General features: G+C 49.3%; 1 protein-coding gene across 2 annotated transcripts in view; it reads right to left on the bottom strand.

Moving 5' to 3' along the window:
* RNF19A (ring finger protein 19A, RBR E3 ubiquitin protein ligase) overlaps positions 1 to 25899 on the bottom strand; it is a 123471-nt gene that overhangs the window by 66609 nt on the left and 30963 nt on the right. The window contains exon 1 of one of the 2 annotated variants that reach the window (XM_075353072.1): positions 15537 to 15639. The exons of the other annotated variant lie outside the window; for it this stretch is intronic. The gene's annotated coding sequence lies outside the window, so the exon portion shown is untranslated. Of the gene's footprint in view, positions 1 to 15536; positions 15640 to 25899 lie in introns of those variants that run through there. 2 annotated transcript variants of the gene reach the window in all.

Here is a 25899-nt window from a genome sequence, read left to right as displayed (position 1 = left end):
GCCGGGGCGACCCTCGGGCCCCCTCTTCAAGCAGCCGGGGCGACCCTCGGGCCCCCTCTTCAAGCAGCCGGGGCGACCCTCGGGCCCCCTCTTCAAGCAGCCGAGGCGACCCTCGGGCCCCCTCTTCAAGCAGCCGAGGCGACCCTCGGGCCCCCTCTTCAAGCAGCCGAGGCGACCCTCGGGCCCCCTCTTCAAGCAGCCGAGGCGACCCTCGGGCCCCCTCTTCAAGCAGCCGAGGCGACCCTCGGGCCCCCTCTTCAAGCAGCCGAGGCGACCCTCGGGCCCCCTCTTCAAGCAGCCGAGGCGACCCTCGGGCCCCCTCTTCAAGCAGCCGAGGCGACCCTCGGGCCCCCTCTTCAAGCAGCCGAGGCGACCCTCGGGCCCCCTCTTCAAGCAGCCGAGGCGACCCTCGGGCCCCCTCTTCAAGCAGCCGAGGCGACCCTCGGGCCCCCTCTTCAAGCAGCCGAGGCGACCCTCGGGCCCCCTCTTCAAGCAGCCGAGGCGACCCTCGGGCCCCCTCTTCAAGCAGCCGAGGCGACCCTCGGGCCCCCTCTTCAAGCAGCCGAGGCGACCCTCGGGCCCCCTCTTCAAGCAGCCGAGGCGACCCTCGGGCCCCCTCTTCAAGCAGCCGAGGCGACCCTCGGGCCCCCTCTTCAAGCAGCCGAGGCGACCCTCGGGCCCCCTCTTCAAGCAGCCGAGGCGACCCTCGGGCCCCCTCTTCAAGCAGCCGAGGCGACCCTCGGGCCCCCTCTTCAAGCAGCCGAGGCGACCCTCGGGCCCCCTCTTCAAGCAGCCGAGGCGACCCTCGGGCCCCCTCTTCAAGCAGCCGAGGCGACCCTCGGGCCCCCTCTTCAAGCAGCCGAGGCGACCCTCGGGCCCCCTCTTCAAGCAGCCGAGGCGACCCTCGGGCCCCCTCTTCAAGCAGCCGAGGCGACCCTCGGGCCCCCTCTTCAAGCAGCCGAGGCGACCCTCGGGCCCCCTCTTCAAGCAGCCGAGGCGACCCTCGGGCCCCCTCTTCAAGCAGCCGAGGCGACCCTCGGGCCCCCTCTTCAAGCAGCCGAGGCGACCCTCGGGCCCCCTCTTCAAGCAGCCGAGGCGACCCTCGGGCCCCCTCTTCAAGCAGCCGAGGCGACCCTCGGGCCCCCTCTTCAAGCAGCCGAGGCGACCCTCGGGCCCCCTCTTCAAGCAGCCGAGGCGACCCTCGGGCCCCCTCTTCAAGCAGCCGAGGCGACCCTCGGGCCCCCTCTTCAAGCAGCCGAGGCGACCCTCGGGCCCCCTCTTCAAGCAGCCGAGGCGACCCTCGGGCCCCCTCTTCAAGCAGCCGAGGCGACCCTCGGGCCCCCTCTTCAAGCAGCCGAGGCGACCCTCGGGCCCCCTCTTCAAGCAGCCGAGGCGACCCTCGGGCCCCCTCTTCAAGCAGCCGAGGCGACCCTCGGGCCCCCTCTTCAAGCAGCCGAGGCGACCCTCGGGCCCCCTCTTCAAGCAGCCGAGGCGACCCTCGGGCCCCCTCTTCAAGCAGCCGAGGCGACCCTCGGGCCCCCTCTTCAAGCAGCCGAGGCGACCCTCGGGCCCCCTCTTCAAGCAGCCGAGGCGACCCTCGGGCCCCCTCTTCAAGCAGCCGAGGCGACCCTCGGGCCCCCTCTTCAAGCAGCCGAGGCGACCCTCGGGCCCCCTCTTCAAGCAGCCGAGGCGACCCTCGGGCCCCCTCTTCAAGCAGCCGAGGCGACCCTCGGGCCCCCTCTTCAAGCAGCCGAGGCGACCCTCGGGCCCCCTCTTCAAGCAGCCGAGGCGACCCTCGGGCCCCCTCTTCAAGCAGCCGAGGCGACCCTCGGGCCCCCTCTTCAAGCAGCCGAGGCGACCCTCGGGCCCCCTCTTCAAGCAGCCGAGGCGACCCTCGGGCCCCCTCTTCAAGCAGCCGAGGCGACCCTCGGGCCCCCTCTTCAAGCAGCCGAGGCGACCCTCGGGCCCCCTCTTCAAGCAGCCGAGGCGACCCTCGGGCCCCCTCTTCAAGCAGCCGAGGCGACCCTCGGGCCCCCTCTTCAAGCAGCCGAGGCGACCCTCGGGCCCCCTCTTCAAGCAGCCGAGGCGACCCTCGGGCCCCCTCTTCAAGCAGCCGAGGCGACCCTCGGGCCCCCTCTTCAAGCAGCCGAGGCGACCCTCGGGCCCCCTCTTCAAGCAGCCGAGGCGACCCTCGGGCCCCCTCTTCAAGCAGCCGAGGCGACCCTCGGGCCCCCTCTTCAAGCAGCCGAGGCGACCCTCGGGCCCCCTCTTCAAGCAGCCGAGGCGACCCTCGGCCCCCTCTTCAAGCAGCCGAGGCGATCCTCGGCCCCCTCTGCACCCTCTCCGGGAAGACGGGGCTTCTCTTCCAGCAGAAAAGGAAATAAGGGGTGGCTTTTTGTCCACCTGCCCCTGATCCCATCTGCTAAACTGGAAGAAAGAAGTGGGCTTTAAGTGTGGACAGTAAAGCCAAAATAACAATGATAGGTGTCATGTAAGCCTGGAAAAGGAAGTTCCAGCATCTACAGTGCTGGCAGAATGCTGTCAAAATAAAACAATCCATTCAAACAAAGAAGAGCTATGTATATCTAATCGCTCCAGTATTCCTGACGTACTCATAGCCATCATGCAACTTTATTTCTATGTTCAGTCCTAACATATATTTGAGGTGCAAATTCTTCCTCTGAGCAGTTGTATATATCTTTAGTTACCATCGCCTCGATATGAATTCCAAAGTTTAATTTTAGCCAAAGGCTTTAAAAAAAATAAAAAATTAAAAGCGGCACGCCGAAGGCAAGCATTACTGCCTCAGATATTTCCCTTCGGTTGCCTAGACACGTAAATATTAGCAACTTGGAATAGAAAATATGCAAAAGGTTTTGAAAGACGCTGCACAAAGACATACAATGAACAAGTGCAAAGTGACCGTCCGCTGCAGACGGCAGACACCTGTACGGGGCAGACATTCCTCGCTCATGACTGTCCTGCTCTGCCCAGAACAAGGGCAGGTTCACCCAATGCTCAGAAACCAGCACGTCTCTGGAGGAAGACACACGCCAAGACTGCACCCGCAGAGGATTACGTGAATCGCTCCTACCAGCCGGGATCACTGGATCTCTTCAGACTGTAGGCCCAATACAAAGTCATCGTAGCTGTGCGACGCACAAATGAGAAGACGCCAGCAGGTAGGGGGCGATTTGCAGGACTCCCGTCCAGCCACAACAAGATGACGTGATCGAAGGGCCAGGGTCCTGCTAATCTCTAATTCCAGGAAATACTGGGTGACAACCAACATGAAAATAGACCAAGACCATATCAAAGGTACCTCATAAAGAAAGACCAAAATGTGTAGTAATACCCATAAAAACAATTTTATTAGTTATAAATTCTAATAACCAAAAACATTCAAACAGACAGACACACAATGTGCGTGTAGTGTGAATATACACACGTGGTAGAGAGGTATAAGGAGAAAATAGAGGGGCCTGAGGTGAGTATAACAAAATAATTCAATTAGATACTTGGGGGTACTGTCTTTCCCTCCACTCAGTCCTACCTGACAATGGGGCTTTAAGCACCCTAGTTTTGTGGTGCCCCCATTCAACGGCGGCTCACCCTCTCTGCTCCTACCTACGTTAAGATAATCCATCACCAAAAACCAAAAGGTGCAAGAGATTCAGCACATAAATACCAGACATACAACACGTTTTTTTAGAGACCTGGATGGATAACATTAAATATCCGTTATTTGTAGTAATATTCCATGCAATCAAGATCAGAGGTCATAAGCACGGGTCTTTTACTGTATGTAAAGAGTTCTCAACATATAAAGATAGCCCGCTGGGTTAATAACCACTAGCAAACATCGCTCATTAGGTTATTATGCAAGCTAAGATTATCTTGACCCCGTGGATATAATTCAATATCAGTCCCGCTCTCAAAAAATATCAATTGACCAGAAAACCAATCAAAAATGCACATATGAATAATACGCAAGTCACTCTCTGTCAAAGATGGAAAAAAACCATAAGCGATATAGGTGACCCTGCAGAATTGGCATATAACTGGTTAATAATATTGCCACTGATGTGTAAAAGGACATCCCATTAATTGTTGGTAGTCCTCCAGGGCTATACACATATATCAATTCAAGTCACTCACTAGCATTGATGGATTAGAAACCAAACAGATATAGGTGACCCTGCAGCATTGGCATATAAATGGTCAATAATATTGCCACTGATGTGGAAAAGGGCACCCTACTATTTGTTGGTAGTCCTCCAGGGCTACAGTAGATCCAGTGATTGGATGTCCCAGATCTCCCAATCTTGATAGATGATATAGTTATGTCTGGTATAGTGATCCTTAACCCTACGCGTCCCCCCCCCCACACTTATAGTTTGGGGTTCATCAGGGGATCAGGTCAGGCAGCTGGGAGCTGAATCACTTCCCAGTTGTCCAAAATGCCTATGGGAGCCCATATGGTCCGTTCACCTAGGTCCAGTGGGTAGATACCACATTTGCCCTCAGTGCTGCAGCACCTGATCCCCTGATGAACCCCAAATTATAAGTGTCCTTTTCCACATCAGTGGCAATATTATTGACCATTTATATGCCAATGCTGCAGGGTCACCTATATCTGTTTGGTTTCTAATCCATCAATGCTAGTGAGTGACTTGAACTGATATATGTGTATAGCCCTGGAGGACTACCAACAATTAATGGGATGTCCTTTTACACATTAGTGGCAATATTATTAACCAGTTATATGCCAATTCTGCAGGGTCACCTATATCTCTTATGGGTTTTTTTCCACCTTTGACAGAGAGTGACTTGCGTATTATTCATATGTGCATTTTTGATTGGTTTTCTGGTCAATTGATATTTTTTGAGAGCGGGACTGATATTGAATTATATCCACGGGGTCAAGATAATCTTAGCTTGCATAATAACCTAATGAGCGATGTTTGCTAGTGGTTATTAACCCAGCGGGCTATCTTTATATGTTGAGATCTCTTTACATACAGTAAGACACCCGTGCCGATGACCTCTCATCTTGATTGCATGGACAACCAACATGGCAGCTGCCATAAATGGAGTTCTGAGTTACACAGATCGAAAGCTGGGATCACTGGATCTCTGCCTGCACTCTCACACGTTTTTGCCACATTTTGCCCAAAGCGGTCAAATCAATTCACTGGAAGGGCTCAAAAACGCTGGCAAAAAAAACAAAAAGTTGACATGCTGCATCTTCAAAAACGCAGCTAAAAAAAAAAAAATGCCCAGTGTAGACAGCAAAATAGAAATCTCAGACGTTGCTGGGAGAAGGAAATGCATGCGTTTAGGTGAATCTTTGTGACCTTAAAAATGCACCAAAAACGCAGCAAAAGATGCAGTGTGCGAACTTATGCGGACGTCACACGAGACTATGCATCGTGCGAGATGTCGGCGGGGTCACGTCGTAAGTGACGCACATCCGGCATCGCTTGATATCATAGCGTGTGACAGTGGTGAACGAACAAATACTCACCTTCTCGTTCATCGCTGACACGTCGCTCATTTTCTAAAAATCGCACATCCTGTTCATTGTTCCCGAGGCAGCACACATCGCTCCGTGTGACACCCCGGGAACGATGAACACAGCTTACCTGCGTCCCGCCGGCAATGTGGAAGGAAGGAGGTGGGCGGGATGTTTACGTCCCACTCATCTCCGCCCCTCCGCTTCTATTGGCCGGCCGCTGTGTGACGTCGCGGTGACGCCGAACGTCCCTCCCCCTTCAGGAAGTTGATGTTCGCCGCCCACAGCGAGGTCGCTCAGCAGGTAAGTGCGTGTGACGGGGGTTTAACGACTTTGTGCGCCACGGGAAACTAATTGCCCGTGATGCACAAATGACGGGGGCGGGTGCGATCGCTCGTGCGATTGCATGATAGATCGTATCAAGTGACGCCGGCGTTAGCCTAGGAGTCTCATGGAAAAGAATAAAGCAGACAGCAGAAATAAGACCTAAAACTAAAATAGAAAATAATCTCATCAGCTGCCCCCCTCTTACCTGAGCTGAGGGGGCAGCGAGACCATACATAAAAATGTGCTCTACCAGCTCATGGGCTCTGCATGTCAGACCCCATGAGAAGCAACAAGTATTGCAGATGCATGCATATTCCCTGTGGTGTTCTCATCCAATCCAATTTTTAAAGAACAATTGTATCCTATCCCTTTTATTCATACTCTTTTGACTGTATGTATTATCATTATTTCATCTTTTGTAACCTTAAGCACTGTACTATATACACTGTGCTATGGTCACTGCTGAATCTGGGAAGGATGGAGGACAATGCTATGGTCACTGCTGAATCTGGGAAGGATGGAGGACAATGCTATGGTCACTGCTGAATCTGGGAAGGATGGAGGACAATGCTATGGTCACTGCTGAATCTGGGAAGGATGGAGGACAATGCTATGGTCACTGCTGAATCTGGGAAGGGTGGAGGACAATGCTATGGTCACTGCTGAATCTGGGAAGGATGGAGGACAATGCTATGGTCACTGCTGAATCTGGGAAGGATGGAGGACAATGCTATGGTCACTGCTGAATCTGGGAAGGGTGGAGGGCAATGCTATGGTCACTGCTGAATCTGGGAAGGGTGGAGGACAATGCTATGGTCAGTGCTGAATCTGGGAAGGGTGGAGGACAATGCTATGGTCACTGCTGAATCTGGGAAGGATGGAGGGCAATGCTATGGTCACTGCTGAATCTGGGAAGGGTGGAGGACAATGCTATGGTCACTGCTGAATCTGGGAAGGATGGAGGGCAATGCTATGGTCACTGCTGAATCTGGGAAGGATGGAGGATAATGCTATGGTCACTGCTGAATCTGGGAAGGGTGGAGGACAATGCTATGGTCACTGCTGAATCTGGGAAGGATGGAGGATAATGCTATGGTCACTGCTGAATCTGGGAAGGATGGAGGACAATGCTATGGTCACTGCTGAATCTGGGAAGGATGGAGGGCAATGCTATGGTCACTGCTGAATCTGGGACGGATGGAGGGCAATGCTATGGTCACTGCTGAATCTGGGAAGGATGGAGGGCAATGCTATGGTCACTGCTGAATCTGGGAAGGATGGAGGATAATGCTATGGTCACTGCTGAATCTGGGAAGGGTGGAGGACAATGCTATGGTCACTGCTGAATCTGGGAAGGATGGAGGATAATGCTATGGTCACTGCTGAATCTGGGAAGGATGGAGGACAATGCTATGGTCACTGCTGAATCTGGGAAGGGTGGAGGACAATGCTATGGTCACTGCTGAATCTGGGAAGGATGGAGGACAATGCTATGGTCACTGCTGAATCTGGGAAGGATGGAGGATAATGCTATTGTCACTGCTGAATCTGGGAAGGATGGAGGATAATGCTATGGTCACTGCTGAATCTAGGAAAGCTGGAGGACAATGCTATGGTCACTGCTGAATCTGGGAAGGATGGAGGATAATGCTATGGTCACTGCTGAATCTGGGAAGGATGGAGGGCAATGCTATAGTCACTGCTGAATCTGGGAAGGATGGAGGACAATGCTATGGTCACTGCTGAATCTGGGAAGGATGGAGGGCAATGCTATGGTCACTGCTGAATCTGGGAAGGATGGAGGGCAATGCTATGGTCACTGCTGAATCTGGGAAGGATGGAGGACAATGCTATGGTCACTGCTGAATCTGGGAAGGATGGAGGACAATGCTATGGTCACTGCTGAATCTGGGAAGGATGGAGGACAATGCTATGGTCACTGCTGAATCTGGGAAGGGTGGAGGACAATGCTATGGTCACTGCTGAATCTGGGAAGGGTGGAGGGCAATGCTATAGTCACTGCTGAATCTGGGAAGGGTGGAGGACAATGCTATGGTCACTGCTGAATCTGGGAAGGGTGGAGGGCAATGCTATGGTCACTGCTGAATCTGGGAAGGGTGGAGGACAATGCTATGGTCAGTGCTGAATCTGGGAAGGATGGAGGGCAATGCTATGGTCACTGCTGAATCTGGGAAGGATGGAGGATAATGCTATGGTCACTGCTGAATCTGGGAAGGATGGAGGACAATGCTATGGTCACTGCTGAATCTGGGAAGGATGGAGGACAATGCTATGGTCACTGCTGAATCTGGGAAGGATGGAGGGCAATGCTATGGTCACTGCAGAATCTGGGAAGGATGGAGGGCAATGCTATGGTCACTGCAGAATCTGGGAAGGATGGAGGACAATGCTATGGTCACTGCTGAATCTGGGAAGGATGGAGGACAATGCTATGGTCACTGCTGAATCTGGGAAGGATGGAGGACAATGCTATGGTCACTGCTGAATCTGGGACGGATGGAGGGCAATGCTATGGTCACTGCTGAATCTGGGAAGGATGGAGGACAATGCTATGGTCACTGCTGAATCTGGGAAGGATGGAGGGCAATGCTATGGTCACTGCTGAATCTGGGACGGATGGAGGGCAATGCTATGGTCACTGCTGAATCTGGGAAGGGTGGAGGACAATGCTATGGTCACTGCTGAATCTGGGAAGGGTGGAGGACAATGCTATGGTCACTGCTGAATCTGGGAAGGATGGAGGGCAATGCTATGGTCACTGCTGAATCTGGGAAGGATGGAGGATAATGCTATGGTCACTGCTGAATCTGGGAAGGGTGGAGGACAATGCTATGGTCACTGCTGAATCTGGGAAGGATGGAGGACAATGCTATGGTCACTGCTGAATCTGGGAAGGATGGAGGACAATGCTATGGTCACTGCTGAATCTGGGAAGGGTGGAGGACAATGCTATGGTCACTGCTGAATCTGGGAAGGATGGAGGGCAATGCTATGGTCACTGCTGAATCTGGGACGGATGGAGGGCAATGCTATGGTCACTGCTGAATCTGGGAAGGATGGAGGGCAATGCTATGGTCACTGCTGAATCTGGGAAGGATGGAGGATAATGCTATGGTCACTGCTGAATCTGGGAAGGGTGGAGGACAATGCTATGGTCACTGCTGAATCTGGGAAGGATGGAGGATAATGCTATGGTCACTGCTGAATCTGGGAAGGATGGAGGACAATGCTATGGTCACTGCTGAATCTGGGAAGGGTGGAGGACAATGCTATGGTCACTGCTGAATCTGGGAAGGATGGAGGACAATGCTATGGTCACTGCTGAATCTGGGAAGGATGGAGGATAATGCTATTGTCACTGCTGAATCTGGGAAGGATGGAGGATAATGCTATGGTCACTGCTGAATCTAGGAAAGCTGGAGGACAATGCTATGGTCACTGCTGAATCTGGGAAGGATGGAGGATAATGCTATGGTCACTGCTGAATCTGGGAAGGATGGAGGGCAATGCTATAGTCACTGCTGAATCTGGGAAGGATGGAGGACAATGCTATGGTCACTGCAGAATCTGGGAAGGATGGAGGACAATGCTATGGTCACTGCTGAATCTGGGAAGGATGGAGGACAATGCTATGGTCACTGCTGAATCTGGGAAGGATGGAGGACAATGCTATGGTCACTGCTGAATCTGGGAAGGGTGGAGGGCAATGCTATGGTCACTGCTGAATCTGGTAAGGATGGAGGGCAATGCTATGGTCACTGCTGAATCTGGTAAGGATGGAGGGCAATGCTATGGTCACTGCTGAATCTGGGAAGGATGGAGGGCAATGCTATAGTCACTGCTGAATCTGGGAAGGATGGAGGACAATGCTATGGTCACTGCTGAATCTGGGAAGGGTGGAGGACAATGCTATGGTCACTGCTGAATCTGGGAAGGATGGAGGGCAATGCTATAGTCACTGCTGAATCTGGGAAGGATGGAGGACAATGCTATGGTCACTGCTGAATCTGGGAAGGGTGGAGGACAATGCTATGGTCACTGCTGAATCTGGAAAGGATGGAGGACAATGCTATGGTCACTGCTGAATCTGGGAAGGATGGAGGGCAATGCTATGGTCACTGCTGAATCTGGGAAGGGTGGAGGACAATGCTATGGTCACTGCTGAATCTGGAAAGGATGGAGGGCAATGCTATGGTCACTGCTGAATCTGGGAAGGATGGAGGACAATGCTATGGTCACTGCTGAATCTGGGAAGGATGGAGGACAATGCTATGGTCACTGCTGAATCTGGGAAGGGTGGAGGACAATGCTATGGTCACTGCTGAATCTGGGAAGGGTGGAGGACAATGCTATGGTCACTGCTGAATCTGGGAAGGGTGGAGGACAATGCTATGGTCACTGCTGAATCTGGGAAGGGTGGAGGACAATGCTATGGTCACTGCTGAATCTGGGAAGGATGGAGGACAATGCTATGGTCACTGCTGAATCTGGGAAGGATGGAGGACAATGCTATGGTCACTGCTGAATCTGGGAAGGATGGAGGACAATGCTATTGTCACTGCTGAATCTGGGAAGGATGGAGGATAATGCTATGGTCACTGCTGAATCTGGGAAGGGTGGAGGACAATGCTATGGTCACTACTGAATCTGGGAAGGATGGAGGACAATGCTATGGTCACTGCTGAATCTGGGAAGGGTGGAGGACAATGCTATGGTCACTGCTGAATCTGGGAAGGGTGGAGGACAATGCTATGGTCACTGCTGAATCTGGGAAGGATGGAGGACAATGCTATGGTCACTGCTGAATCTGGGAAGGATGGAGGACAATGCTATGTTCACTGCTGAATCTGGTAAGGATGGAGGACAATGCTATGGTCACTGCTGAATCTGGGAAGGATGGAGGGCAATGCTATGGTCACTGCTGAATCTGGGAAGGATGGAGGGCAATGCTATAGTCACTGCTGAATCTGGGAAGGATGGAGGACCATGCTATGTTCACTGCTGAATCTGGGAAGGATGGAGGGCAATGCTATGGTCACTGCTGAATCTGGTAAGGATGAGGACAATGCTATGGTCACTGCTGAATCTGGGAAGGATGGAGGACAATGCTATGTTCACTGCTGAATCTGGTAAGGATGGAGGGCAATGCTATGGTCACTGCTGAATCTGGGAAGGATGGAGGACAATGCTATAGTCACTGCTGAATCTGGGAAGGATGGAGGGCAATGCTATGGTCACTGCTGAATCTGGGAAGGATGGAGGACAATGCTATGGTCACTGCTGAATCTAGGAAAGCTGGAGGAGAATCGTGTGGTAGCTGTAAGTGATGCATGTTATGGCTGACTCATTTTATTTACCATATAGTGTTATCTACTGCACTATTCTATACGTTTATATTTTAGTATCCATCATACAGTCATATACCAGCCTGACAGAGGTCAGAAGGATGGTCAGAATATATGTTTGTATGAATATATGTCAGAATATATGTTTTTTCGACAATTGAAATTAAAAACAAAATACAATGTTATTACTTGGTAACTTACATTAACTTTTTGTATAATGTAAGTTACCAAGTAATAACATTGTATTTTGCATTTAATTTCTATTGTTGAAAAATCAAACTGTTGAAATCTATTGGGAATAGTTCAATGTACAATATACAGTCACATATTTTTGTGCTGCCTTCAGAGAACAGTCTGCAGCCATTATTAACGCAGGTTTTGGCCTGTAAATGTAACGCAAGTTACCATTATTAAATGTTCTCAGGTGAGAGGAACAAAATTATAATCTTGTGATACCTTTTAATGGCTAACTATAGTAAGTTACCATGGAATGACCCAATATATAAATAGCACATAATATTCACTTACACTGGGTGATGGTCACAGCTCACCTCCTCCGTGCACAAGGACCTCTGCACAGATCACACACCAATCTCTCAATGCTTTAAAGGGAGTGTCACCTGGTTTTTGCCACCTAACCTGAGAGCAGCATAATGTAAGGGCAGAGACCCTGATATCAGCGGTGTGTCACTTACTGGGCTGCTTAGTGTAGTTTTTGTAAAATTACTGACTAATCAGCAGTAGTTCATTAGAGGACTACTTGGCGTGCTGCAGTTAGTCCAGCATATTCATGAACTCGGCATAACTGCTACATCTGCAGCAAGGAAAACATTGATTTTATCAAAATGACAGCAAACAGCTCAGTAAGTGACATATCGGTGGAATCAGGATCTCTGTCTCTACATTACGCTGCTCTCAGAAGTGGGAGCATAAACCTGGTAACAGATTCCCTTTAAATGGCCATCTCTATACTGGCATAAAGAAAATAGAATGAATAAAAAAAAAACAGAAAAAAAAGAAGAAGTGTTTCGTGATTTAAATTAGTAAGAAAAAAATTCCAGGCAATACATTCCCTTTAAGGCTAATAATAAGAAGCACTGAACTTATTTAAGTCCTGCCTAATTTCTCAAGAAAAGGAGTTCACAGACAATGGGGATGATTGCACAAATGGAGACGATTCAGAAGCATAGCATTACCCTATTACAGCCTGTAAAATTAGTGCCGTCTATCCATGAGATAAAAGGGGAATATCCGAGTGATAACGCACAGATCCCTCTAATTCGTATTAACATGAATGACATATAAAGAAGACATAAGTGGGATGTTCTGCTCCCCCAGACCCCAGAGATATCCACATTCTCCGCCGGTGGTCCGAGATCTGGCATCTCTCTGCACAATCAATGAAGCGACGGCTATAACCCCCCCCCCCCCCCCCCCCCCCGCGCTGCACATCCTGGGAGGACACCCACCCCTCGGTATGGGGCAAGTCTACTAATGGCTTCAATTCTTCAGATGAGAAGTAATGAGAACGATATATCAATGTGAAATGCAGTTAGTCAATCGACTGGAGACGCTTAACTGCATGTGCAGCAGATTCTCCAGAGGCGGATAACTTTGCTTTAATTATTAAGCTGAAAATCAGGAGAAGTCCAGTGGAAAAAAAAAAACAAGAAACAATGTCTGGGTATGTGCAGCGCAGCCTCCCATACAGCGGTGAGGGTCCCAGCACGAGCCCGGCAGTAACATCTGTCTTGTGTCAGGGTCCTCCATCCGCGGATTCGCCCCAGCCTTATTAGGCCATAGTGTGTCGGAGAACACTCACCATGGTTAATCATCCCCGCACAGCTAGAAAAACGCTCTTATGAGTATCAAAGATAAGGAGAGCTGGAAAGAAACACTGGCCACCCATCATAATTCTACAAGAAAATCAAGGCGCAATGCTGTGCTTCATGTGAGCCGCCAAAAAACTGGAGGAGGGGGAAAGCCACACGGTCAGTTACTAATGGCACGTAGACATCAGATGCAAAAGCAATTTAGAAGATATATTCCATCTGATAAAGTGATGCTGGGGTCCGACATCAGTCTGGCACTGCCACTGTTCATGGGAGAAAAAAAAAAAAAAAAAAAAAAAAGGGGTGGGGGCTCGTTTTAGCTCTGTGCCCACTTCAGGGGTTTTTTTTGCCCTGCAAAATGTTGGGCTTGTTCATACTAACGAACCAAAATCCAACAATATCTGTGCTATTCCATCCTTCTTCTCTGCGCGATTCCTAAAGCTTAACATGGACAAAACAGAATTGTCTTTCCTCCTCCTCCTCCTCCTCATTCAACTCCTCCAACAAGCCTTTCCATCAAAGTTGATGGTTGCTCACTCTCCGCAGTCTCACAAGCTCGTTGCCTTGGAGAAACCCTCGACTATGCTCTATCCTTCAAGCCGCCCATCCAAGCCCTCTTCACCTCATGTAGACTACAACTCAAAAATATCTCCCAGATCCGTGCTTTCCTTAAACAATAATCAGCAAAAACATTAGTGCATGCCTTCATCATCTCCCGCCTCGACTACTGCAACCTCCTGCTCTCTGGCCTCCCTTCCAACACTCTTGCACCCCTCCAATCTATCCTAAACTCTGCGGCCCGCTTAATCCACCTCTCCCTTCGCTACTCCCCAGCCTCGCCACTCTGCCAATCCCTTCACTGGCTTCCCATTGCCCAAAGACTCCAGTTCAAAACATTAACTATGACCTTCAAAGCCATGCACAACCTGTCTCCTCCTTACATCTGTGACCTAGTCTCCCGGTACCTAGCTGCAGGCAACCTCAGATCTCCGCAAGATCTCCTTTTCTATATACATACCATTTTTCGCATACAAGGTTTCTCCCGTGCCTCCCCATACTCTGGAATGCTTTACCTCAGCATATCAGACACTCTCCTACCGTGAAAAGCTTCAAGAGGAACCTGAAGACCCACCTCTTCCGACAATCCTACAACCTACAATAACCCTCAGACCAGTACCAGCTCTGTCCTCACCTATTGTACCATCACCCATTCCCTGTAGACTGTGAGCCCTCGCCGGCAGGGTCCTCTCTCCTCCTGTAACAGTCTGTTTTGTACTGTTAATGATTGTTGTACTAGTTTTTATGTATACCATTTTTCATTTGTAAAGCGCCATGGAATTAATGGCATAATATAATAATAATAATAATAATAATAATAATATATTCAGGATCTGGTGGACTCTTTAGTACACCTGCTAACTTCATTCGACCTTTAGGACCACCATTGATCTTGAAGATAAAGGGTCCGCAGGCTGTTTAGTGTTGCTTCCCAGTTTTTCTCTAGGCTGTGCTGGTGGGCCGGGTCATCCCTGTGTAGAGGAAAGCCGATAAAAGGGATGGCACAGATGAAGCCCCTCCATTCTCAGCACCTGTGGTGGGGGTCTCCGAGGCCAAATTACCAGTCATTAAAGACAATTTCTTATCTTGCTAAACCGGAGTGCCCTGCTCCCCTGCCTCCATGCTTCCAGCTTGCTAATAGCTGTGCGCTCCTGACTTACGGACCACTTAGTCCAGTGTCAGTTCCCCACCGCTGCTCCAAACCGCAGGCTCTCCAATTCTGCAAGCAGAGGCAGCTTTGGCACCGGAGGAGCAGTGGCACTGATCTGGTCAGCAGCGCTTACAAGCTCCATAGAGTAAAGCTTGTCATCTCTGAACTAATTTGCCTAGGAGATCGGCCACTTCTCATAAAACTACACTGACTGTCAGTAACCTAGGCAACGAGAAGTAAACAATAACATTAAAAAACTTATTAAAAACCTCTCCGTTTTTAAGTAAACAAAGTGTCTTGCCCCTTTAGCATCTCATGATGCGTTTGTACACTGAAGTCTAGAAAACACGTAGTAATCAACGGAATAACGTGCATAATTTGAGCTGCCATGATGGACACAAACCTGATGCCATACATACATGATCCCTATCGACATAAGGGAGTTGGTGAGCGTATGAAGCACAAAGCCATATATCTGCATGTTACATACTAAGATTAAGCCGTGGTCTCCAATAACTCCCGTACAGTGGAGATGCACAGCCGGATTGCCATCAGTTTTACGACTAATACATTCTGGGTATTTCCACATAACGAACTCTGAACATGCCGCATTTCATCACAACCTCCATAACCACAAAGAGCACAGTCACTCGCCCGAGCATTTTGTGCAACCCCCACAGTATCCTTATGACATGGAAACACTGACAGATAATGGTTCTCCCTGCTGTCAGTAACGCTACACACCACTACCACCACCATCATCCACAGAGTTATCCCCCAATGATTACCTGCTACTCTGTGTTATGCCTTATATTGCAGAATGCGTGACAAGTGCTGAGGCCTCACGTACATCCGCGATACATAGGAAGGATGGAGTCCGGTTATCCGAGGGAGATTCCAACCATCATCAACCATTACCCAAAAACTGTACAAGTCAGAAACACCTATGAGCAGGCACAGGAACACCGAGCAGAGGGAGGTGTAAGTTTCCAGAGGAGGGTTTGGTGTTCCTCCAGGCATTCCAATCTATTGAGAAATGGAACCAGAAGAGCAAGAAGGAAAATAAGACAGGACTGCGAGGAAAGGCAGCAAAAGAGAAGCCGAGACCGAAGGGGATTTCCAGGCTTACTACATTCATGAACTATCCTTACATTCAGTCATCAGCATAATATCAGTGGGGGTCAGGCACCCAGCAATTACCATTTTCCAGATCAGGAGGCAGTAGACAAAGGGGAACACGACAGCTCCGTACACTGTAGTTGTAGTGAATGGGAGCGGAGCTGCAGGACCCGAGAACGGACACTAAGTCATGTAAGGAGCAATGCTGCTCGACCTGGCCACCACCGAAGCAGAAGACAGCTGATCAGTGGAGGTCCGATACTGGGGAGATATCCTAAGGCTAGCTTCTTAATATCAAACTTGGACAACCCCTTTAAAGGGAACCTCTCGGCAGGCTTTTGCTATTTAATCTGAGCAGCATAAATCCTGATTCAAGTAATGGCTGTACTAGTTGCTGTTATGGACAGGATTATATGAAGATACCAAAAATACAGGACAACATGGCGCTTGCACCCATATGCATGCCTAAATCAGCGTCATGTGCCAGGGAGTCATCAGGCTAATATGTGTCACCCCCTCACTGATTGGCACCGTGCTGACAATGTACACTGTACACCAGAAGCTGCCAATTAGGGGTGTGGGTGGAGTTCTTAGCTCAGCATTATGAGCACTGCTACATCTACAATAGAGACAACAAGGATTTAATCATCAAAACTGCACCAAGAAGCCCAGTAAGTGACATCGCTGAAAACCTGCATACAAATTCCCTTGAATATGTCCTTTGTTGAAGGCAGGAACTCAATACAACAAGAAGGCTACCCATTCTTCTAGGGACCATGAGGACTGATAATTGTCCAATTCTGACAGATCTGTGGATGGTCTCTGCAGCAGAACCACATCATGATCTGACATTTATATATGCCATTTATGAATGTTGTGGTCTTCTTTTGAGAAGATTAAACAATTTTCCGAATTTTTTGAGTTTACATTTTAATACGTTTAAGTCTCAAACTGAATAACTCAGTTCTTTAAAGGAAATCTGTCTTCAGAGTTTTGCAACCTTATCTGAGAGCAGCATGATCTAGGCAAAGATTCTGAATCCAACGATGCATCACTTAGATTACTGGCTGCAGCCGTTCTGACACAATCAAAGCATGTAGATTTAGCCATGTAGCAGAGTCCAGAGGGCTTTCCTGACCACAGCAGGCTCTCAATAGACACTGTACATTGATAGTGAGATCTACATCAGAGGAGGGGGTGTGCAGACGGCACTTGTAGTCCAGTACTGATAATCACCAGGTAATAAATCCTTTAGTTTACGTAAACAACAACACCCAGCCTGATAAGAAAGACATACTTGATCTTTGTTTTTTCAAACTCTATAAACATGCTGTCCTCAGATTACATAGCAAAAACCTGCTGCCAGATTCCCTTTAAGTCATTATGGTCACTTTTTTTTTACATTATTTCTATGACACTTAATCACATTACAGGATTCCTGCTTAGTTTGTCTTTATTTTCGATGCTCTTGTATTCTAATACGTTATTATTTGGTTCATTATGACACAGGCTGCCATAAGGCCAACACTTAGTGAACAGACCGATCACCCCGGGGACTTTCCTAGCTACTGGAGATCCCCAGTGACCCAATCAACAATGAGGGCAGTGAAGGAAACTACTTTGATGAAGCAGCGCTCACTCTTCACAGGGCGGTCCCAAGGCCGAGCTCAGAGGTCTCTGCTCCCAGTCTATAGAGCTGAGCTAGGTGGTCATCAGACTGCCGAGCCCACGGCTTCAGGACACTTATTATTATAGCGCCATTTATTCCATTGCGCTTTACAAGTGAAAGAAGGTATACGTACAACAATCATTAACAGTACAAAACAGACTGGTACAGGAGGAGACCGGACCCTGCCCGCGAGGGCTCACAGTCTACAGGGGATGGGTACAATAGGTGAGGACAGAGCTGGTTGCGCAGTGATGTACTGGAGTGAGGGCTATTGTAGGTTGTAGGCTTGTTGGAAGAGGTGGGCTTAGTCTACTCTGCCGAAAAATACAGGCTTTTGGAGTTTGGCCCCTTACTAGTCCTCATAAAATAGCAGTCATTAAGAAGTTCAGCACTCTTACTATAGACTGCTCTATTCATTTCATCCTTCTAGTGAGGACACTGCTGGATGAGATGACAAACGCCTCATTATCCTTAACCCCTTCATACTCACACTGAGGCTTGTGATCCTCACAGCAAAACTCCATGGAAACAAACGGCAGCTATATTTACTTCCTCTATCCTAACCACCATGCTATTATACAGGACGCAAGTGACTGCGAAGTAACTAGTAATTATTCCAGAGTGTGGGATTCATGTACGAGCTGCAGGGCCAAACAGCGGCATCCAGCTGACTGCATAGACACCAGGTTATTCCCATATAAGCTGCGGCCACCACCAGTGAGCTCTTATATGCAGTACAGTATTCTAGAATGCTGCATATAAGAGCCCAGGCTGCTGTGTAGAATGTAAAAAAGAGCTTTTATTATACTTACATGAGGGGGCGGTCCAGTCTGAATGGTCTTGATCCGACGTCTTCTCTCTTATGATCGCTGTCCTCCTTCCCTGCACACGCCCTGCCCACACAGTGTCCGCCTGCACACGCCCTGCCCACACAGTGTCCGCCTGCATACGCCCTGCCCACACAGTGTCCGCCTGCACACGCCCTGCCCACACAGTGTCCGCCTGCACACGCCCTGCCCACACAGTGTCCGCCTGCACACGCCCTGCCCACACAGTGTCCGCCTGCACACGCCCTGCCCACAGTGTCCGCCTGCACACGCCCTGCCCACACAGTGTCCGCCTGCACACGCCCTGCCCACACAGTGTCCGCCTGCACACGCCCTGCCCACACAGTGTCCGCCTGCACACGCCCTGCCCACACAGTGTCCGCCTGCACACGCCCTGCCCACACAGTGTCCGCCTGCACACGCCCTGCCCACACAGTGTCCGCCTGCACACGCCCTGCCCACAGTGTCCGCCTGCACACGCCCTGCCCACACAGTGTCCGCCTGCACACGCCCTGCCCACACAGTGTCCGCCTGCACACGCCCTGCCCACACAGTGTCCGCCTGCACACGCCCTGCCCACACAGTGTCCGCCTGCACACGCCCTGCCCACACAGTGTCCGCCTGCACACGCCCTGCCCACACAGTGTCCGCCTGCACACGCCCTGCCCACACAGTGTCCGCCTGCACACGCCCTGCCCACACAGTGTCCGCCTGCACACGCCCTGCCCACACAGTGTCCGCCTGCACACGCCCTGCCCACACAGTGTCCGCCTGCTCCAGGCAGTTCAAAGTATTGCAATGTGCATGCGAGCGAAAAGGTCAAAGACCGCCCATGCAGCAGCACCATCAGGCAGAGAGTACTGCGCGTGCGCAGGAGCGTAATGAAAGACGCTGCATGGATAATATAAGACATATCAACACAAAACAAGAAAAGAGAAGGACGGCGAACGCAAGACAGGAGGCACCGGACTGAAACCGGACCGCCCTGCAGACGATAATAAAAAAATGGTTTTTTTTTACGTTATACAGAGCGGCCTGGGCTCTTATACACTGAATTCTAGAATGCAGTATATAAGAGTTCACTGGTGGTGGCCGCAGCTTATTTGGGAAAACTGGTGACCAGTTCCCTTTAAAGAGGCATCCCTCCCAACATTAGACTTGCAGCAAGGTTCCCACATGGATCACAGCCAGTTATGGGGGGGATTCAGCAGGACACACCATGATTAGTTTATGAGCCCTTTCTATATAAAAAAAAAAAAAAAAAAAAAAAAAAAAAAAAAAAAAAAGACTGTGTGGAACATCATGTCAGAGCATGCACAATCCTCATGCATCGCATCCGGATTACGCCACAGAATTGAGGATTTGCTGAAAAACCTGCATTGAAAGTTCATGATCCATAGAGCATCTCACATTAAAGTATGAAGTATAGAACAGAAGTCAGAGCTAACCCGAAAACACTAACATTTTGGGGGTTATAGATAACAAGCAAAGCAGGAACAGTGGAGTCTTGTAGGTGAACTAGTAATTGACACACAAGGCTGACAGCGGGGGATAGGACAGCAATTTGTAAAAAGGATTTCCCATGTCAGATACTTGTTCTATATCCACTGGATTCGCTGTGAATGTGAGGGGTTCCCACCTGTTACTTCCACTTATTGGGAGCATGTACTGGTGGAGAGGAGCGCACATTTCTCTCAAGATTAAAATCTGATGGAGTTAAAGGGTTAACATCCCATTCATAAAGCAGGCGTTGTCAGATAGTGCTTGTAGATACATGCAATTTAACAATTGACGTTTAGTAAAAATGTTAGCAGTTGCTGAGAACACTTTTCTATTCATTTTACAGCTTGCTGCCTTGAAGGCCACAGCTAAACATGTGCTGTGCTTACAAGCTATTTTCTGTTGAGCTTGTAAGCACTGTTCTAAAGAACTGGTTTAGATCACCACTGACACCTCCTAATCCCAGCCAGCTGCAGGGCAGTGTTTACAAGCTGAGAGCAGCAGTGGTCAGTCTCCATGACAATGAGCTGTAAACAAATAGAAAAGTCTTAATATTTTAACCCCTTACAGCATTTTCTAACATTATCTAGGTGGATGGACGTTGAGAAGCATGGATTAGCCAAAATATACCCTAAATCTTACCTATGGGGCACCTCGTCTAAAACTAGATTCATATATGCTAGGTCTAGTAACCTCTAAAGGCCACTTTACAAGCTGCGATATCGGTACAGATATCGCTAGCGTGGGTAGCCGCCCCCATCGGTTGTGCGACATGGGCAAATCGCTGCCCGTGGCGCACAACATCGCCCGGACCCGTCACACGGACTTACCTGCTCTGCGACGCCGCTGTGACCGGCGAACCACCTCCTTTCTAAGGGGGCGGTCCGTGCGGCGTCACAGCGACGTCACTAAGGCTACTTTCACACATCAGTTTTCTGTATTCAGGCACAATCCTTTTTTTTTCCTGATCCAAAGGATCCGGCAAAAAAAAAATGTAAAAAACGTATCCACCAGATCAGTTTTTAACGGATCCGTTATGCCGGATGCGTAAAAAAACGGATCTGTTTTGCATTCGTTTTGTCCGTTTTTTTTGATGGATCAGTTTAAATTAATTTGGTGCATGCGCAGTTCACAAAGACGGATCTGGCAGCCGCATCCATTTTTTACCGCATTGCGCCGGATCCGGCGTCCTAGGCTTTCATTGTAAAACACGCCGTATCGCGCCGCATCCGGCGCGTTGCGTTTTTTTTGCCGGACAAAAAAACGTTGCAAGACACGTTGACTCCGTAGACTCCGGCCGCCGCTTTAATTAATTTTGCCGCATCCGGAATAAAACGGATGCAACGCAAAGTCATCAGGCACAATACGGTAACAATGCAAATCTATGGGGCTAAAACGGATGCGGTACCGGATCCGTTTTACCCGTTTTTTTTTTCCGTATTGTGCCTGATTGCAAAAAACTGATGTGTGAAAGAAGCCTAAGCGGCCGCCCAATCAAAGCGGAGGGGCGGAGATGAGCGGGACGTAACATCCCGCCCACCTCCTTCATTCCGCATTGCGGGCGGCGGCAGGTAAGGAGAGGTTCCTCGTTTTTGCGGCGTCACACGGAGCGATGTGTGCTGCCGCAGGAGCGACGAACTACATCGTACATGTAAAATGTAATCCCTTTTAATATCTATACAGTAAGTATAATAAACCTGCAGACTCTCATTACAGATATTGGCACATAAGACGCTTTATGCTTTCTCTTGTCTCATCGTTCAGTTTCTCCCCACTCTTTATGAAATATTGTGTAGCTGATGTTTCGACCCAGGGTCTTATATCAGACATGATCAGATATTACTTATCCCCTACCAGGTGATCATCCGAAATACGCCATCATGAGTAAATGGGAAAGTCTTCGGGGAACCACTTATTCCTTGTGTATGGCGGCAGATTTGGAGACCCCAAATGTTATATTCTTAATATCCCTCTGTTTCATCTGGGTGGTAATATTCCACAATTTCTACTGCACAAGACAATGGCTGCCAGATGTCTCACAGCCTGGAAGTGGACTCGCTCCAATCTCCCTCAATCCAGGAACTTCTGCTACGAGTACAAGCTGTCAGAGGTATGGAAAACCTGACGGCTCTACTAAACATAATGGAGTGTTCTGACGTAATATGGACATTAGGGGATATCTTTTGGGTGCAGGGACGCAGATACAAAAAATGAAGTAGGTCACAAAGAGTAGAAGAAACGTATTCCACTTATCTATCCTCTTCCTCCATCCTTGTGTGTCAGTGTCTTGTCATGTTACAGTCATTGTACCTGTTCACAGTTTTATAACATGAGGACATGGTGTGAAGAGTTGTTTTTTGTTTTTTTTTTTTTTTACAAATGATACTTTCTCTATTAAAGTGAACTGGTCACCAGGTTTTGCCCTATAAGCTGCGGCCACCACCAGTGGGCTCTTATATACAGCGTTCTAGAATACCGTATACAAGAGCTCAGGCCGCTCTGTATAACGTAAAAACACCTTATAATACTAACCTAGGGGGCGAGGCGGTCCGATGGCGTCGCTGGTCTCTGGTCCCGAGCCTTAATCTTGTGCGAGCTCAGTCCTTTTCAGCCAAGTGTGGAGGACGAGTCCTACGTTATACACACAGGCTGGCAATACGCTCCTACGCACTTTGATCTGCCTGCCAAGGACAGATCAAAGTATAGTAGTGCGCATGCGCGGGCGGCCTTTGACCTTTCCTGGCGCCTGCTTATTACAGTACTGTGATCTGCGCTCGGCAGGGCAGGAGTGCAATGCCGGCCTGTGTGGATGGTGGACGCATCGACCACACTGGGCTGGGAAGAAGGACGGTGATCGCAGCAGAGAGGAGGCGCCGGACTGGAGAGCAGTGACACCCATCGGTTCGGACCACCCCCTAGGTGAGTATAATAAAGGTGTTTTTTTTTTTACTTTATACAGAGCGGCCTAGTCTAATATATAGTATTCTGGAACACTGTATAGAGGAGTCCACTGGTGGTGGCCGCAGCTTACAGGGGGAAAAAACCTGGTGACAGGGTCCCTTTAACCAACTGAATTATGTACTGCAACTGTTATAATTTTTATGCGTTTGGAATATCTTTTTGTTTTCCACATGTAACACTATGAAAACGCAATGACACGGCAGAGGAGGGGGAGGAGAGACCGCCACGGCAGAGGAGGAGAGACCGCCACGGCAGAGGAGGAGAGACCGCCACGGCAGAGGAGGAGAGACCGCCACGGCAGAGGAGGAGAGACCGCCACGGCAGAGGAGGAGAGACCGCCACGGCAGAGGAGGAGAGACCGCCACGGCAGAGGAGGAGAGACCGCCACGGCAGAGGAGGAGAGACCGCCACGGCAGAGGAGGAGAGACCGCCACGGCAGAGGAGGAGAGACCGCCACGTGGCGGCAGAGGAGATAGAGGTAGAGATAGATATCTATATCTATCTATCTATATCTATCTATATCCAAAAACTGCAAGTCGTCTTTTTTCCAAGCACTGTGACAATTTCTATGAAGACGGAACACCACATGAAGGGAGTTATTTCCATTTTTTGAAGTTTAAACTTGTGATCGAGGCTAACAAAGCTGCACTCAAACCCCTCCAATCCCATCTAAAAGGAGTGGGGACTGGAAATACATCCTACTGCTACACATGGAGAATAAATGGAGCAGAAAATGCATGTGACTCTTAAAAAAAGCTCTGTAGGGACCATTTTTGGGACAGGACCGTACCTGTGGTTGAAATCCCACGATGAGTTGTCACCTATCCTATCAGCGATGACATCTACACAAATCAAGCCTGTGCATAGCCGCATCTCCAGTCTTCAGCTTATTGCGGCCTGTCAGCCAGGAACCTAGCCGTGCGGTCATAGTGTCCCGTAACCATCAAACACTGATATACCATAGATACGAAACATATGTCTGACATGGGTAAAGCTCATAAAAACTACAGGAAACTTCCATGAGGCTGGGGCTACACAGCAAAATACACTGCAAAACATGAAGACTGCGGTAAGGAAATGTGACATCACAACTGTTTATCACAACAAACACGCTGCAACCTACCGAAACTGCCATAAATATCTAATTTGATGGGTTTTTGCTCGCAGGTGACTTGCGGCTGTAACTTGCCTGTGACTGGTCTGGAAGCTGTTTATTTACAGCCTAAAATCTTTAAAATCTCAGAAATGCTTTTGGTGGATCTTCTATATTATACTCGATTCTTTACAGCCCCAGCTCAAGTTATTTACGACTCCTTCAGAGACCAAATCACAGGATGCGTTGGGTGCACGGGTATCCATCATTCCCGGATAACTGCCCATGTCAGAAGCTGCCCCCCTGGGGATATTAGGATACTGCACATTCAGTCATGGCTGCTTCTACAATGAAGCACACAGCAAATGATGTGCAATGGATAAAAAATAAAATAAATCTTTATTTTTATATAGCGCTAACATATTCCACAGCGCTTTACATACATCAGGAACACTGTCCCCATTGGGGCTCACAATCTAAATTCCCTATCTGAATGTCTTTGGAGTATGGGGAGGAAACCGGAGTACCCGGAGGAAAAACACGCAAACACAGGGAAAACATACAAGCTCCTTGCAGATGGTGTCCTTGGTGGGATTTGAACCCAGGAACCCAGCGCTGCAAGACTGCAGTGCTAACCACTGAGCCACTGTGGATAAAACTTGCTTCTGTGGTCGAGAGCAGCTAAAATTAAAAACAGAAGAAAACACAACAGGCTTTGCGGTTCAGAAGGAGGAGGAAGTGTTTCACATCTCGGGTGATGGAGTGCGCTGGGCCCTGCCCATGGGTATTAGTGGTCACTACAAACCACAAACAAACAATTCACATAACCTATCCGCAGTGGTGGGACGACTGCGAGATCACAGGACCTCAACCTACAAAGATAGGCTAAAGTGTCCGACTAACCTGACAAATGGGCCTCGGTAAAAGGAAAAGCCACCTCTGTTGTAAGAAGCATACAATTGTCCCTCTGTGTACATTAAATGGCCGCTGTGCGGCTCTTCATCAGACTCAATCATGGATTGACAAGTGCAGCGCCCCCTATAGATGCATCTCATGCATACACATCAGACTGTTCCTTAATCAAAAAGTGAGCACAATCATATGCCCCCCCTTAAAAACAATGATGAGAGGCTCAAAAGACGACATCTCAGAGGAGATCTCATTTATATGTATAAATACATGTGTGGTCAGTACAAAGGACTGGCACATGACTTATTCCTTCCAAAACACTAGGGGCATTCACTATGGGTGGAGTATGGCGATTCCCACAGCTAAACAGGAAAGGGTTCTTTACAGTTAAAAGCAGTCAGACTGTGGAATGCAATACCATGAAATGTAGTAATGGCAGACAGACACTAGAACAAGCATATTAGATATACTACTAACATTATAATGTGCTGTTTGTGCTGCTGGCTGACACCAGGGTGTTGCAGGCTCAGGCGACAGCAGGAATGTACAGTGCGGATGATGAGACTGTAGTACAGGATGATCCGGTCGACTTCTATAAATTCCTGTGTTGTGATTCTATTTCCAAGAAAAGGAAACAGTTTCACTTTGAAAGCGGCCGCCACACCCCAGCCGAAGAAACGCTGCCGCGTCTGAGGGAGAAGCAGCTGACTGCAGCTGACAGCAGTGCTTTAATCCCGCCATGAGTCACGCCAGCGGGCTGGAGGCAAAAACGGGACATTAACTCCACTGTCTGCAGAGAGCGGCTCCATCTGTTCCCTGCAAAATGTCCTGGATGCATCAGCGTAAATATCATCTCCCAAAGCTACGAGAAGGCAAAGCTGGCGGATAATACACCACAACCCTGAAGTCAAGCATCATATGGCTTTATCTAAAACGAGCCCATATCATCAGGGCACAGCTAAAGTAACGCAGATTATAAACTAATCCTCCTTTTACGGTGTCATTAATGGGTTTTTGTCACTATGTGACTGAAGGATAGCGAAGAACAAGGGGCTCCCATGCTGTCCCTCATG

Source organism: Anomaloglossus baeobatrachus, chromosome 6 (genome assembly GCF_048569485.1).
Source record: "Anomaloglossus baeobatrachus isolate aAnoBae1 chromosome 6, aAnoBae1.hap1, whole genome shotgun sequence".
NCBI classification, from domain to species: Eukaryota; Metazoa; Chordata; class Amphibia; order Anura; family Aromobatidae; genus Anomaloglossus; species Anomaloglossus baeobatrachus.
This window is presented reverse-complemented; position numbering and strand designations above follow the sequence as displayed.